General features: G+C 40.1%; 1 protein-coding gene across 2 annotated transcripts in view; it reads left to right on the forward strand.

Moving 5' to 3' along the window:
• The window catches only part of IL1RAPL1 (interleukin 1 receptor accessory protein like 1), a 1,122,430-nt gene that overhangs the window by 35,816 nt on the left and 1,069,094 nt on the right, over positions 1-17,520 (forward strand). The window lies entirely within an intron of this gene.

Raw genomic sequence — 17,520 nt, forward strand, 5'->3', positions numbered from 1 at the left:
CTCTGAACTCTATGGTACAGAGGTGGGGACCTGCATGAAAGACCCCCTAAGCTTATTCTTACCAGCTTAGGTTAAAAACTTCCTCAAGGTACAAACTTTGCCTTGTCCTATTCTGCTACCACCAAGCGTGTTAAACAAAGAACAGGGAAAGAGCCCACTTGGAGACGTCTTCCCCCCAAAATATCCCCCCAAGCCCTACACCTCATTTCCTGGGGAAGGCTTGATAAAAATGCTCACCAATTTGCATAGGTGAACACAGACCCAAACCCTTGGATCTTAAGAACAATGAAAAAAACCAATCAGGTTCTTAAAAGAAGAATTTTAATTAAAGAAAAAGTAAAAGAATCACCTCTGTAAAATCAGGATGGGAAATACCTTACAGGGTAATCAGATTCAAAACATAGAGAATCCCTCTAGGCAAAACCTTAAGTTACAAAAAGACACAAAAACAGGAATATACATTCCATTCAGCACAGCCTATTTTACTAGCCATTAAACAAAACAGAATCTAACACATATCTAGCTAGATTACTTACTATCTTTTTACAGGCATTCTGAGCTGCATTCCTGATCTGTTCCCAGCAAAAGCATCACACAGATAGACAGACCCTTTGTCCCTCCACTCCAGCTTTGAAAGTATCTTGTCTCCTCATTGGCCATTTTGGTCAGGTGCCAGTGAGGTTATCTTAGCTTCTTAACCCTTTACAGGTGAAAGGGGTTTGCCTCTGGCCAGGAGGGATTTTATAGCATTGTATACAGAAAGGTGGTTACCCTTCCCTTTATATTTATGACAGCTACCAATGAAGAATTTACAGGAAATGCATAATCTTCAGTTATGTAAAGGAATAGGAGGCAATACGTACAGTATAAGCCCAGGTGATAATATTTCATTAGCTTTTTTTTTCAAGATGTATGTGTACTGTAGATGTCCCCTTAACTTCAATAATAAAATGTAAGAATGGGTGGAAAAGGTAGGTCTGTAGCTGGTTCAGGGTATTGGTTTGAGAAGAAAACACTGAATGTATTGGGTATTAGTTTGTCATGCGAGTGTAGGGACTCTTCACAAAGCAGATTTCTGGTATCAATGGCCTTGTTCTGAAATTTTAATAATCTTATTTAACCATGGACAAAAATTAAATTTTTATTAAAGCCATATTGGTTAGCAAAGCTGGAATGCTGCATCGGTAGCACGTGGAAAGCAGAAGTTTATCAGTTCTGTCCTTTCCAGTCATATCTCTGCTGTAGGAATTAATTATCAAAGTTTATTGAGATATACCAATAAATTGCAGGCCAAAACTATGTAAAATTAAACTATTGTGAGCAAAGAAGGCCTCACTAGTGAACGTAAGTTTCACTTGACTATTTTATTATCTTCTTGGCCCCCTTCCCTCGCCATCTTTTTAATTAGCTTACTATTTATTTTGAGTTTTCTAATGATTTCCCCTTTGAAACAAAATATGTATCTTTCAATATTTAAAGCATGTCAGTTATAAATATTGGAATATTGTCTATTTGCTAAAACTTTCATTTCAGTAACTGTATAATTTTTTTGTCCAACTTCCTGTGGCTGAACATGCTCTTCTGACTTTAAAATTCCCCCTTTAATGCTGATCTACATTAAGTGACTAATGTGATGACTGCCATCTTGGGAACCTCCTTAGCTGAAAGTATGGGTCTCTACGACTTTATCTAAAGAGCAAGGCTCCATAGTTGGTGCTGTTACACACCCACAACTTCAATGGATTGGGTGCAGAGGAAACATATTGCTCTGGAGAGAGGAAGTACATCCTGAATGGCAGGCTCACGTTAATTAGAATCTCAGACAATGCCACATTCATATGTTGGCTGCCATCTTGATTGACAAGAGGGATTGAACCTCTAAAGCTGAAGCATGTCTCCAGAGCTTGAGCTAAAGAGCCAGACTCTGTGACTGGCAGTTATAATAGATTTGCCTCATCTGTGGGTCAAGGGTATGTAACACATGATAACTAACACAAATTTCCTCTCTACCTGTAGATCATTTGTAGTCATGAAAAAGACTAAGGTCAGGTTTCAGCCAAGCACTTAATCATATGCTTAAATTTATCTTCACTAGCAAACTGTCAAACGTAATGGGAAAAGAGGACATAGAGAGAAATTCTTTGGTTTCTTTGATTTGGAGAGATTCCTAAGATGGGTAACTGTGCATTTGCTTTCTCCTTGAGAAGAGGACTGCAGATAATGTGGTTTGTTTGTTTGTTTTTCTTTTAATGAAGGACTCTCAGCTTTGGAACTTGCTAAGACCCTCTAGGCTTAAACCAAGGCTATTTCTTATCCTAGGTTTTTTGAGATGGGTGCAGGTTAAAGAAAGTATAATAATAAACTGGTACAAGGAGATAAGGGTGATATTTCTAATACGCTATTGGGGTGAGGTGAGTTTATATTTCATTTCGTTTATTCCAAATAAATAAACAAATCTGTAGAAGAGAGTGGCCCACAAAGTGCTGTTCTCCTCTGGAAAGTGACCTGTGTAAAAATGGAACCTTCTTACACAACACGCCTACTCTGTCTGTGAATTCATTGTCACTTCTGCTGATGTTGCTGACCAAAAAAATATGTTTTTACTACTCTTTTCCTTCTGTTGGTATTGCAAAGTCAATACAACTCAAACAGAGCGAGCTGGATTCTACTGCAGCTTGTGTTACAACCAATAGAATTAACTACTGGTTAAGGCCCTATTACAGAATCAGCTAGAAGAAGATAGTTTGACTTTCAGATTCAGTGGTGAATTTGCAGGGCTCACAGCTCAAAAACCATATTTTTACTTGAAAATCAGGAATATTTGATCTTTAAGTATTTGATAGACAGGACCACATACTTCCATTCTTACAGTCACTTTTCAGATTGGATCTGTATTTTAATAGTACATGTAGCTTGAAGTAATAGCAATAGCTGGTACCGTGATGTTTTTTGTGGCTGGCAGTGCTTGATTATATAGAGAGACTAAACAGAAACTATACACAAGCTTTGGAGGGTGTTTTTTTGTTTTTTAAAAATCTACAACTTCCTGGGCAGAAATCAGAGTTCATGAGCACTGGTGACTCACTATAATGCTGCATAACCTGTAGCTGCATATCTTACTGAAACTATTTTATTCATACATTTTAAAACATTTGAATGATGAATTTGTAATCGGAAAGTGGAATAGAAATTTTTTCTATGTAGACCATTTTTTCCCAAGTGTCTATTAACCTAACTTTATCACTTAATTACAAGGTTATATTAATCCTGTATGGCTTAATGAAATTTGTATGAGGTTTATACAATTACTGACCATGGATTTAACAATTATTTCTTATAACATTTACCTTTTATTGAGTAAAATATGCATTTTTGAGGAAACACATTATTCTGGCATCCCCTGATACCTTCTGCAGTAATTTCCATTGATTGGAGTGCATGTGCTGGTGAGAACAGAACAGATCAACTGTACTGAGTCAACAAGACGCTCATCATATTAACAGATGTTTTTATTTTCACGTAGCAATAGGAGCTTTATAGGCCATTGTTTTCCTTTTCTCCCAGAAGGACATGTCAGTATGGTTATAATTTACAATCTGGATGTTCTGTTACAAGTCCAAAAGCTCCCTGACCAAAAGGCTACAATCCTCTGAGACACTTGTAATCAGTTTAATGAACTTACAGAATTTGTCCTTAAGAGACTACTGTGGTTGGGGAAAAAAAGATTATTCATTATAAAATGTGTTTAACTGACTTGCCCTTGAACAAAGGACAACAGCTAGTGCATATCATGTTCAAACTCTTTCCATATGGACACATCACACCAATGTCTGAATGCCAACAAAGAAAATAATATTAATTTGGTAGAGGCTCTCCTTCCCCCTCATAAAAAATGTTTGTTTGTGGTGTCAAGTTCATTAGTACTAAACTTTTACTATCAACTGTTTCTCAGTTTGTCAAGTACAATCCAACTATGGTGAAGCCTCCATGGGTGCAATTGATTGGTACACATTTTTTTGCCTGTTCATTCCCAAAGCTTATTGAAAAGCTTTTTTGTTAATTAGGATGGTAACCTCACCAGGTTGCAGATAAATCTTGATTTTGCCTAGGCCAGCTAAACTGTGAAATATATCTGTGGTCTTCTGGCACGCATTAAATGGATTAAAAAATGGGTAACTGAAAGGTCTCAAAAGGTAATTGTACATGAGGAATCATCAAGCGGGTGTGTTTCTAGTGGGGTTCTGCAGGGGGTCGGTTCTTGGACCTATGCTATTTAACATTTTTATCAGTGACCTGAAAGGAAACCTCACTTATTGATGGCCTGATAAATAATGAGGAGGACAGGGCACTGACACAGAACAATCTGGATCACTTGGTAAACTGAGCAGAAGCAAACAATATGCATTTCAATATGGCTAAATGTAAAAGTATGCATCCAGGAACAAAGAATGTAGGCCATACTCACATGATGGGGGATTCTATCCTGGGAAGTAGTGACTCTGAAAAAAGATTTGGGGGTCCTAGTGGATAATCAGCTGAGCATGAGCTCCCAGTGAGATACTGTGGTCAAAAGGGCTAATGCAATCTTTGGATGCATAAACGGGGGAATCTTGAGTATGACGAGAGGTTATTTTACCACTGTATTTGACACTGGTGTGACAGCTTCTGGAATATTGTGTCCAGTTCTGGTGTCCACAGTTCAAGAAATGTGTTGAAAAATGAGTTCAAAGAAGAGCAACCTGAATAATTAAAGGATTAGAAAACCAGCCTTGTAGTGATAGACTCAAGATGCTCAATCTATTTATTTTAACAAAGAGAAGATGAGTGAATTATAGTCTGTAACTACTTACAAGGGGAACAAATATTTGATAGTGGGCTCTTTAATCTAGCAGAGAAAGGTGTAACACGATCCAATGGCTGGAAGTTGAAGTTAGACAACTTCAGAGTGGAAATAATGCATAATTTAACAGTTTTTTAACAATTTTAAAATTAAGATTTAATGTCTTTCTAAAAGGTTATTATTAGGAAATATTTTGGGGAAGTTCTGTGGCCTGTGTTATATAGGAGGTCAGACTAGATGATCCCGGTGTCCCTATCTGACCCTGGATTCTCTGAATCTATTGTTCTGGCTCAACCCAGGAAGTGCAATGTGAATATTTAAAATAACAGGGTACATTAAAGTGAAAATAAAATAAGAAATCCTCCATGTGAACAGTAAAAAGTTTCAGTTCAAGACATGGGGTAAAATTTTCAAAAGCACTGATGACCCATTGATGTTCAGTAGGACTTCAGTGCTTTTGAAAATTTTACCCATGATTCTGACTATCCTGGATTCAGTTCACCAACCTCAGCACAAACTTCAGCTAGACCACTATGTTTGACTAGAAAGGAGACAAAGGACTAGGTTACCACATAAGTTACAGGATTGTAATTCCGCTGAAGTTAATGGAAGTCAGTATAAAATTTGTGTGGGAGAGATCAGAATCAAAGACAGCCTAGTTTAGAAAATGTTGGTACCTAACAGCATCGAGGAAAAATGCTAGCGTTATGCCACATTTTAGACTGTTTTTCAGACTGGCGAAAAGTGGAGGAATTTTAACAATGGAAATGTGTAACAGCTTTCCTTCAGAGCAATATTAATTTCTTGCATCACATGATATGTCTGTATCATTGCAATTGTTTTGGACAGTGAGACAGGCAACATGGTGATTTTAGTGTTTGTCATAAATGGAACTAAATTGAAAATATGAAAAATATTATACATGGACTCCTTAGATTTCTCTATAAGGTGTCACAAATGGGGGAAAGGAAATAATGAGCTTGCCCATGAAGTTTTCTTATCGTTCTTCCCCTGTTGATTGGGAGCGACCTCCCTGTGGAACTGTCAGGGAGTCTAAAACCAAGGGTTTCCATATTTCCCCACTATAGAAGCCAGTAACAGTATTTTCTGGGGGGGAGTGGGGGGCTGCAGTGGCTTTCTGGTACTATGAAGTCATGTCCAGATCCCCACTCCAGCCTGTTGGCTGTCACTGCTTCCAAATTCGGAGCCTGTCACAGTATCACTTGATGCACCTGTCTGTGTGTAGGTGGGGCCTTGCTCCACACAACATCTTGACCTGCCCCCTTCCTAGTCCTGACACTGCTGGACTCAGAGCCTCAGGGTTCACCCCCTTGCCCTGGGACTCTCCTTTCCTGCCCCAAGTCATGCTGGGATCCTCTCGCTTCCTGTTCCTAGGAAGCTCTGCTCAGGAGCCAGCACTCGGAGCTTAGGTTGACTAATCAAACTCCACCTGCTTGAAATTCAAAACACAAGCAGGGCCCTCACCCTACAATGCCGCACCCTGCCTCCAGCACTGCCAGACAGAGAGAAATTTGGGGGTGCTGCACCCACCATGCTCTTCACCATGGCTTCCTCCTCCCCTGGATTCCTCCTGCCATTTATTGTGATGGATCCTACAGGAGCTAGCCACTTCTCTCAAAAATGTTCCACAGCCCAGATGGGTAGGGAAGGGACAAGCTAATTCTGACTCTGCAATCTTTAAGTCACCTAAGTCCTGTGGTTCTTGGGAGGGAGGTTGGGGGTGGGAGAGACAATGCTGATGACCATGGCTTTCTCCCCCAGCCCTGTCCCCTGCTGTTCCCTACTGTCTTCTCCCCCAGGGCAAAGCTCAACCTTGGAGAACCCCTGTGGATCAGTTTCCATGGGGTCAGGTAAAGGGAGCATGCTATGAGGGTGACAACTCCCATTCCTCATCCAGGAGAGAGCTTTTGGATTTTTGTACCTTCTGGCCATGGAGGTGAAAGATGGCTTGTGTCTTGATAGTATATTGAAGGGCTGTGTGTGGGTCTTCAGAGGAGGTATGGGCTGACTGGTTAGGAGACATAGGGAAATACTTTCCAATGTTTTCTTTGTGAATGAGACTGGAGTATTCTGGTTGTGTGTTGTGGTGGTTGTGTTTTTTTTTTCTTTTTTCCCCCTGGCTTTATCTGAGCTCTGTATTGCAGATCTGTGTATGAAGGAGCGCTTAGCGGAGCAGTGATTGCACAACACTGTATATTTCCATTTCATTTTCACGCATCCTTGACCTCTTGCTGCAGTGATTTCACATATCCTTTAATTTAATAAAGTATCCATAGAGAAAGAAGTAGAAAAAGTCCTTTTGTTTTCTTAATGTAGCTATAGAGTGTCAAGTAATTTTTGAAACGCTAACCACTGAGTTCCTTGTCACTCTGCTGCGTCAATGCCACAGTCACATGCCCTCCAGTTTGTGAAATATAAACGTTTTTCTTTGAAGATCTTGTAGTGCCTAAGGTTGCTGTGTGAAATAGTGTTAGGCCCTAGTCCCTTCTTACCAACAGTGGGAATCGCTTCCGTCGTTGGTTTCTCTGGCTTCTGTCAATAACTCCCCAAGGCATGGGACCTTCTGCACTGGGAAGCCAATCAGAGGGCAGAGGCACAAGATAATTGCAACCTTGCTTCACAGGGAGTCAAAGCTATCCCTCTGCCCCAGAAGTGAGGAGTATTATCCAGGAAATTAGGTGTGGCCATCCCCTGCAAATCCCCCAGCTGAGAGCGTCTTTAGAGCCCTGACTGTAAGGAGTGCAGGCAGTGTTTGTACTGCCATGCTCCCTCATGTGCTCATCTAGGGAAGAAGGTTCCATGCCTTGGGTGTTTACTGGAACTCATTTCCCTCTGGTTGGTGTAATTTGTGCAAGATCCACAGTGTTTCTATTGTATTTTCTGACAGAGAAACTGCATTTGTTATGGCTCAGAATACTTTTTGTGACTAAATTACTCTGAATGCACAAGTGCACACACACACTACCACCACCTTGGACATGTAGGCTGTAATCCAATGGAATTATAAGCAAAACCCTCTGGGGTCTTTGTACCTCTTGGAATAGCAGTCACTTTCTCCTATTTTGTTCTGCCTTTTAATGTGTCAGGTGCTCAAGGAGGTACCATTGACCTGCACTGTCTGAACCTGAATTGGGGTATACAGTGCTAAAATATGCTCTCACCCCAGTCTATCCTCTACCACCTTCATAAATAAAACATTGCTAGGTGTAACTTCAGTATGAGGGTTTGTTAAAGTAACTCTCAGCTGTAGATGACTGCCATTAGTCTCAGAGTAACAGCCGTGTTAGTCTGTATTCACAAAAAGAAAAGGAGTATGTGTGGCACCTTAGAGACTAACCAATTTATTTGAGCATAAGCTTTCGTGAGCTGAAGTGAACTGTAGCTCACGAAAGCTTATGCTCAAATAAATTGGTTAGTCTCTAAGGTGCACAAGTACTCCTTTTCTTTTTGCCATTAGTCTGTTGCTCATATAGTCTGCAATTATTACAAGTAGGTATGTGTGTGTGAGATTTTGTATATGATTTCCATTCTGTGTATTTATTTGATGACTTTTTGTCAGTCATACACTACATGTGTTTATAACTGTAGACATTCATAGGATCAAGCAATTAACAAAATCACCTTTTAAAAAATGAACCCCTTTCAGATTAATATGAATATACTTTGTAAACAGTTATGTTATATACATGACAATAGGCAAACAACATAAATCAAAAATATACAAAATAAAAAACTATTTTTACTTTCTTATATCAAATAAAATACCGAATTTACATACTATGCAAATTTAGCCAGACCCATCAATTGAAATGTTCTGGAAACTCACAAATATCTCCATCTTTAAAAAAGGATGGAAACTGTAAATCTTTCAACCCTACTCAGACATACACAGAAGTTCCCATTACTTCCCATCGAGCAACATTCTCGTCCAGTGGCCTCCGACCTTTCTGGTAATCGGAGTTAAGAATGATTGTTTTCATGGGTTGTAAGATTAAGGAAGCATTATCTAAAGCATCTAAAATGAGAAAAATACTATTTATAAAAAGCATATGGTACAAGACAAAATAATTCCTTGAAATTATTAATAGAATCACAGATCTCCACTTCCCATGGAGAAACTCATGGATGGGGAAGGAAAGCCCATCTTCCCCGCAATGTACCCCTTTGCACAGGAGTGTCCCCTTGCACACAATGCATCCCTTTGCATAGGAGCAGATTGAGGGCCACTAAGTGTGGAGGAGATACAGTTTTCAACCCAGTGGTTCTCTGAAATCATGAGAAAAGGGACTCACCAAGATGTCTAAAGTCAGTAGCTGTTTGCAGGAATGGCTGCCTCTCTACACAACTCAGTTCTACTGCTTTAGACCAGGTCCTCTTCAATAACCACTTCAGAAGTGACCCAGAGGGAGTTAATAGGTTCCAAGCTCCTCTTAACTCCTGAACATTTTCTTTAAGGGGTTGTACTTGGATTCAGTGGTGATGAGGTCATATAAACCTAGATGGTACCATGGAGACCAATCAGTCCCATGTTCCAATCCGTCTCCCTGTCCTCAAAGCTCTACTGAGTCAGATATTTTCCATTCAAATGTAGCCTCCTTCCCATCACATGGCACCATTTGGGAAAAAAAGTAATCAAAATCAGTGTCTTTTTTTAAAAAAAATACTGGCTTTATTTTTGAGGTGCAGTCCCCATGTGGCATGCTTTGAAATAGCATAGGAAAGTCTGGGACTGGGGCGGGGAAGAGGGGGAAGTATCTTCATGCTAAGCATGAATGGAAGAAAATGGGAAGAAAAAAAATCTTCAGTTGCTGTAATAGTTGAATTCCCATTTATGAAAAGTTTTGTGTGCTTTCCATTAAAGTAAAGGGGGGAGAGAGAAGAGCAGAAAGTTAATGAACTGGCTTTTGATCTACAATAACTCTTTATATAGTTTTGCTCCACATCTTTATTTCCTTTCACTGGTATTTATACAGAAGAAATTAAAACAATCATAAAGCTTCTGTTCAGGTTGGGAAATAAGAAGTTTTGTTCTCTACTTCTGCAACTTTTGTGTTTTAAAAAAAAAGTCTTAATCCTGCCTTAAATTAGTTGGTGTGTTCATGATTGAATAATCTTGTTTAAGAGGAAAAGAAAAAGGAGTGGGTGAGAGCAGAGAAGGAAGAATATAAATCAAATAAGATTGCAAACTCTTTGGGACAAGGACTATCTCTTGTTAGTGTACATATCTACAGCACCTACCACAAAAGGCCACAAGCCCTGATAGGATCTCTGAGTGCTGTTTTAATACTACTATGAATAATAAAGATGGTAAGTGCACATAGATCTGAATCTTCAAATTCACCTTCCCAAGGGACAGTGGTTTGAAGGAACAAACTCCAAGTGTTGGGTAAGTCAAGATGCATTAATTCAACTCTAATAATGGTTCTGTCTGTTATTCTCAAATGTAGCTGCAGTGCTAAGAAGCGAGCAGCAGTCTCTGGGGTGGAAGCAGGACCGACCATCTAGCACTTAAGCTTAGTCCATGCTTTTTACACTTTCAATTTGCCTTAATCAATATTATTCAGTGACAATCACAGCCAACAGAGTGTTTGTCGGCTAATTTTGTTGTTGCCCTTATTGCAGAGGAACTATGGTTGTTATCATGCCTATTAGAAATGTCTTCTTTTCTGATGTTAAACTTTACTTCAAGAATTCACCAGGCTTCTACGTCACACAGATGGTTTCACTTCAACTATTTTTTTGTTTTTAAAATGCAGTTTTTAATCTGTACTGTTTTGTTTATCATTCCTTTTATTGTGAAAGGAAATTTTGGATTAAAAATAGTTCAGATGTTTACATTTTAAACATACACACTGTTGTTCAAGTAAAAATCCTTTTGAAATTTACTAGCTATACAGTTAAATCACTTTGTGCTGTTATTCCCATCAGATCAATCAGTTAAACATAGGCAGGCTGGGCCAGTACTTGCATTAGTGACCTTCCCACAACAGACATGTGATAGAGGAATTGATATAGAAGACTCTGTAGGTGGCAGTCTTCTTCTTGAGTCTTTCCAGAGCTAAAGTCCCTGCATAATGTTAGACAAAACCGTGCTTCTGGAAGCTGCTCTCTTTCAAACTGACCCTCTAAAAATAAGGTTTTGATCCTGAGTATTTATTAACACTCCTATGGGACACTTCAGAAGAGTAGATGTATTAATCCTAGCATCCTACCAATTTTCACATTAGTTAATTACATTCTGTGTACCTTAATTTCCCCTGCAGTGTCAATTATATATTATTTCCTTTCCAAAAACTGTACAATTACTGTGCACTTATAAATGACTGCCACATTTCCTAGTGGAGATGGTACATTTCAATGAATTTTGATATTCATAATTAAGGCTGCAAGTCTTTAATAGAGGTCACAGAAGTCATGGATTTCATGACTTTCCAGGACTCTGTGACTTCTGCAGCTGCACTGGCTGGTGAAATTGACCCCAGGGCCACCCAAACAGCTGGAGCAGCCCTGGGGCCAGCCACACCGGCCATTGTTCTGGCAGCCCCAGGCAACAGGTCCCGAGCATTGCCCCAGAGCAGCAGTGGCGGGGGCGGAGGAGCAGCGAGCTGGGCTGCTCCCCCCCCCCCAGGGCTTGCATTGAAACACAGAATAATGCCACCATGGGAACTGTTGTGATCCAAGTGTGCAAAGCCATAAATCAACTTCTGCCAAGAAGTTTAGTGACTCTGGTCAATGTGCAGGACACAGTGGATGGGCATGATGGGGTTCCCTAACTGGGTTGGAGTGATAGACGGAACACATCCCTATTTTGACATCAGACCACCTTGCCAAAGAGTACATAAACTGAAAGGGATACTTTTCAATGGTATTGCAAGTGCTGGGAGATCACAGGGGGCATTTCACTGACATCAGTGTGGGATGGTCAGGCATGTGTCATACACCTTTCAGCTTTAGGAACACAGGTCTGTTCAGAAAGTTGCAATCAGGGATGACTTTCTTTCCAGATCACAAAATAACCAATGATGTTGAAATGCCACTAGTGACCTTGGGAGACCCAGCCTACCTGTTGCTCCCATGGCTCATGGACCCATGCACCAGCCACCTGGACATGAGTAAGGAACAGTTCAACAATAGGCTGAGCAAGAGCAGAATGGTGGTGGAATGTGTCTTTGGATGTTTAAGGGTCACTGACACAGTTTGCTTTCTAGGCTAACCCTCAGTGAAAGTGGGGCATGGAGGCAGTTAGGCTGGCAGCTAATTTTGAGCACCCAGATACCAGGGCAATAAGAAGAGCCCAGGAAGGAGCTCTGTGTTTCCAGGAGGCTTTGAAAACCCATTTCAGTAATGAGCCATAGTAGTGCACGCCGCTTATCTATGTTGTGCATTCTCATACCATCCACTCCGTTGCACCAGTTTCCCTGTACCTCCATCCCCTCTCTCATGCTTGGAATAAATAAAGAGTATTTCATTCTCAAAATATTGACTTATATTGCACAAACAAGAAACTGAAAGAACAGGGAAATAATTTAACCTTGGGCAAACAATGTTTGTAAAACTGGGAGGGGAGAAACCAAATCAGCTTTTCTGTGAAAGCACAGAAGTCTTGCCCATCAAAGGTCTTTTAATGGCCGCCTTTTATTCTTAGTACCCTCCCCTGGTGTAGAGTGGAAGGGATACTGCACCTCCCCCCACCCAGAACATTTACAGGAGGAGGATTGGGAACAGGTCCCTGTTTACAGGCTGTGTACAAGGCAACCATTGTCAGTGCATACGCTGGGTCTGCCATGGTGAGTATGGCATACTGGCATGGGTGACGGGCCTTGTGCTGCAACTTGTGGAAAACCCACATTGGGCATGCAGGTGGACAATATCCCCGCCTCTTAGCAACATGGACATTGCTTTGAGATCAGGGACTAGCAAGTCTGGAGAGGGTTGGAGCCATGAGACAACACAAGATGCCCCCCTCCCCCCACACTTCGCTTAATGCTGCTGATAATAGTCATTACCCTGGACTTTCAGAATCTGAGGTAAACGCCAATCCCTGCCACCCAACCCACCAGCATGTTAGGGAAATCACCATGGGTGGGTAATCATATGCTCTATTTTTGAGGTATGAGCACATGTGATGAGAACTTCTACCATCTCCCTTAGATGACCTATGTGATATCAGTCTCTTGAGGGTAATAGAGTTGCATGGGAGCAGATGCTGCAAGCATCTGGGTACAGACCTGGTCTTTATTGTGCTGTGCTGTGTACCGCCATGATGCCAGAAGAATTAACACTGTAATGTCTCACATTCTCCTTCTCCTCCTCCTCTTTCTTTTCCAGAATGTCCTCCTCATTGTTGCCTAAGGTGGCCTGGGACTCAGACTCCCGGCAAGTATCCACACTGTGTTTGGGGGTAGTGGTGGGGTCGCTGCTGAGAATCAGATGCAGCTCGGTGTCGAAGTGGCATATCTGTGGTGCAGAACCAGAATGACTGGTCGCCTCCCTTGTCTTCTGGTGCGCCTGCTGAAGTTCTTTGATTTTACTGCTCCATGTCCCTGATGTAGCCCTTCTCCCCAATGCCCCGCACAATCTTTTCATAGATGTCTACATTTCTTCAGCTGGATCGGACCTGTGCCTGTACAGACTCTTTTCCCCATGGACCAATAAGATCCACCACCTCCTGTGTACTCCAGGCTAGTTCGCGTTTGGGGCGTTGAGTCACCATGATTAGCTGGACTGGCAAGTGCTGCATGCTGATCAAACAGGAAATGGGAATTCAAAAGCTCCTGGAGTTTTAACAAGGGAAGGATTGTTTCCTGTGTACTGGGCTGCTGTGCAGCAGAGTTGAAAACGATCTCCAGACCGGTCACAGCGGAGCATTATGGGACACCTCCGGGAGGTCAGTTCAGTCAGACTTACACAACACTACGTATATGATGCCTCTCTGTTGACCCATCAACATTGAATTAAGTGCTACACACCTTGTGGAGGTGGAGTAATTAAGTCGATATTACAGACGAGTTAGGTCAATGGAAAGGACCTGGTAGTGTAGATGCATACATTATTAGGTCATTGTAAGGCAGCTTCCATCAACCTAAGTTTGTAGTGTAGACCAGGCCTAAGTTTCTGTTGTAGGTCAACAAGACCCAACTTTCTTTCCATTAGAAGGTTCTGTTTAATCAAAACCAACATGTTCTGCACAATATATCCGTTTCAAAGCAAAATTTATAGACCATTTTTCATGTCTCCCACAACCCATGTGATTGTCCTAATGACCAGGCTCTTGGCTATTCTGGGGTGGATCTCTCTCGTGGGTTTCCCCCTCCCTCCAATAAAAAAATTCATAAGGTCTTATTTTCATTCTACATCAAAACTACACAAATGTGACCTGTGAGTCATTGAAGGAAAATATACACAGATCCACATGATATTTTTTTATAGAGAAAAGTCACACTTTAACGTATGCCTAGGTCTAGGGCTCTCTTTCTCTTCTTTTCGTTCTTTAACCAATAGATTAGACTATTCCTCTACATCTTGGCACCGCTGAAAAACTAAGCTAGTATGCCCATTTGGCAAACAGTGCTTCACACAGAGCGCACATTATACATATGCTATGTAGTTTTCACTGGCTGCTGATTAATTTTTGGATGGAGTTTAAGGTGTTGGGCTGTGCCTACAAAATCCAGCTGATTTGGGTCCTGGCTTGTGGACTGCCCATATGATGCTGCCACAGCTGAAATCAGTAACGTGACTCAAACCATCAGTTCCCTGACTTAAGAGGGAGGAGGTGGGTGGTAAGTCACTTTCTGTGAAGGGACTTTTTCTCTGAAATTCTCTTGCTCCTTGTTCTGTCAAAGCCCAAATTTACTGACACAAAGGACTCTGCAAGGCTCGTCATAATGTTGGAGGGGGACTTGTAAGTAGGGCCAGAGGTGGACAGAAGTGAGTGGTTTTTATTATGTTCTATCTTTTGTATGGGATAGATTTAATGATTAGCAAGATAAGTCATTTGTAATAGGTCTTTTGATAAAAAAAATATATTTTCTTGATCCCCCAGGTTTCTTTTGGTGTCCGTCCTCATGTTATTGTACAATGCTAACCAGAGTACACCTTCCTTGAACTTTAGAGAATTCTTCCTTATTCTCTATCTTCATCAATCTTATAATCAGACAAGTAATTTTCCATACTGACAGCAAATGCACTTGCTACAAATTCCTAATTTCAGTAATTCAGAAATATGTTTTCACATTTGAAGACTTGTCAAATGAGATTTTGATACAGCTGTCAGATCAGACTGGCTAACGTGAATAGAAAAAATGTTGTAAAACTACCTCTCTTTATTACAACACACACATTTTGTAATGTCTATTTGTATATATTTACAGCATACTTATTATATGGTATGTAATTTTCAGAGATGACATCAAATGATATGAATATGGAAAATATCCATGTATTTAATAAATAATAGTGATGATGACTGATGATGATGATGATGATGATAATAATAATAATAATAACACTTAGCTCATTGTGTGGCATTTTCATCTGTGGATCACAAAGCACCTTAGAAAGAAGGGCAGTATTATTAGTCTTGTTTTACAGATGGAGAAAGTGAGGCACTGAGAGATTAAATGACTTGCCCAATGTCATACAGCAGGCCAGTGGCAGAACCAGGAATAGGACCCAGGACTCCTGAGTCCCACCCAGTGCTCTGTAATAAATATAGAAACAACCAGATTCTCCAATTTTAAATAATATTTTATTTTAAAGGCAAATGGTCAAATATATAGATATGGACCCTATGCTCTTCCATTACATCCCGACTAAAATAAAAATTATGCAAAACTCAAACAACCAAAAAAAGAAAAGAAAAGGAAGGCACATAAAGGTCTGTTGTATGAAGACTAACACACTTATTGGATTGGTGTCTAAGTTGGAACATGAGTAGTCTCATTGGCTTCAGTGGGTTTACTCACAGCCTTAGTCAGATGTACTTAAGAACTTTGCCGAACTGAAGCCCTAAAGATCATCAATTCAGAAAGCCCACAAGCTAGCTTCCGAACCCAGCGACAAAATTTAATTAAAGCATCAAACAGATGCCCAAAATTAAAAATAAAAAAATAAATTATGCCAAACACACTGAGTGCAAATAATAGTAACTACCACCCTTAATAAATCATATTACATAGCCTATAAAATTTCTGTATGCAAATTCTCCTTTATTAAATCAATTTGATGGGGAGGACTGTTTTTAATAAAGTATAATGACTCAGAACTCTTTTAACACTTTTCCTCAGGCAACAAAGGAATTTACCATGTGTTTCAATGAGACATTTCAAATCTCAGGCGTTCCAAATTGTACAAACTTCACCAGCATTTTAAACATCCTGAAACCAACCTAACCACATTCAAAGATTTATCTGTTGCTTGAATGCACTAAAATTCTACTTACAAAAAGATGAAATGAAGCTCACTCCCTATAGCAAAACACAAACCTATACAAAATGGAAGTGATGGGAGATACTTTCATCAAACTGTACAAGAAAGTCATGGGAAAACTACCAAAATTAAACTGGACATAACAGCGCTGCAAATTAAGACCCATCCCATCCATGACATATTCATGCAAGCAGAATCTTACACTCATAGACAGCTGCATTCATTTCATCTATTCATTTTGGTGCCTTACTGCTTATTTAAAATCCAAGCAAGTGGCGTTTTACTTTGGGGGACTGATTTCTTTGACTGGTGTCTTAGATATGCGAAGGAGAGAACATGCAAAGAAAATTCCTGTCTTTCCCCTCTCCTTCCCATGGAACTGATGCTCCAGCTCAGGGCCTGGGCTATTCATAGTCCTTGTACTTACCTGAATGCAAGCAACAACCATGCTCCCCGTCTGACTTGGGTAGCTCTGAGTACCAGTTTAATATCTTAAAGCTGCAACAGAGTCCTTTATTAAGTTGTTATATCTTTCTATTTTTCCCATGTTATTTATAATTTGATTATATGTTTTCTATTTCACTAACATTTTATTTTCATTCAGACTAATTGCTGTGTGGTTGCGTTCCTTTTATACTCCAATTATTGCTGTTCTTTAGAGGCACAAACCATATCGAAGTATCTGCATTCTGCAGTTTCCTTTGTTAAATATACTTTTACATTAATTGCCTATAGCAAACAAACTGAAATTATCACATTGGGGTCCTCTGGTAAGATCATTCTTCTGCTCTAAGACCATTGTATTCTAGTCTCTTAATGCTACTAACGTCCATAATTAGCACACCCCATCATAAACACATTTTGAGACAACTCAAACATGTTTTGTATTCAGAAGCAGACTTCTAGAGGGAACATGCTGTGTATATATATATCATTGCTTTAAAAGGACAGAACGTAAATCTTAAAGGGCAACTAAGAAAGCCAGTGAGGCCTTTAAAAGCAACTAAGCAAACTATCTGTTAAGTGAGGCTAAAATACCATACTCTATTATAACTTTGTAGATGAGCCTTGTAATATGGAGTAATTGCATGACTTTGCAGGTCAGTTTAAATTTTGGGTTAATCGGTAAAAACCCAAAGGGCAGATGTATATGTTAGTTAGAGGAAGGGTCACATGGAAAAGAAACAAAACTCTCTTAAGGTCATTACACACAAAAAATTGAAGTTGTC

Source organism: Lepidochelys kempii, chromosome 1 (assembly GCF_965140285.1).
Source record: "Lepidochelys kempii isolate rLepKem1 chromosome 1, rLepKem1.hap1, whole genome shotgun sequence".
NCBI classification, from domain to species: Eukaryota; Metazoa; Chordata; order Testudines; family Cheloniidae; genus Lepidochelys; species Lepidochelys kempii.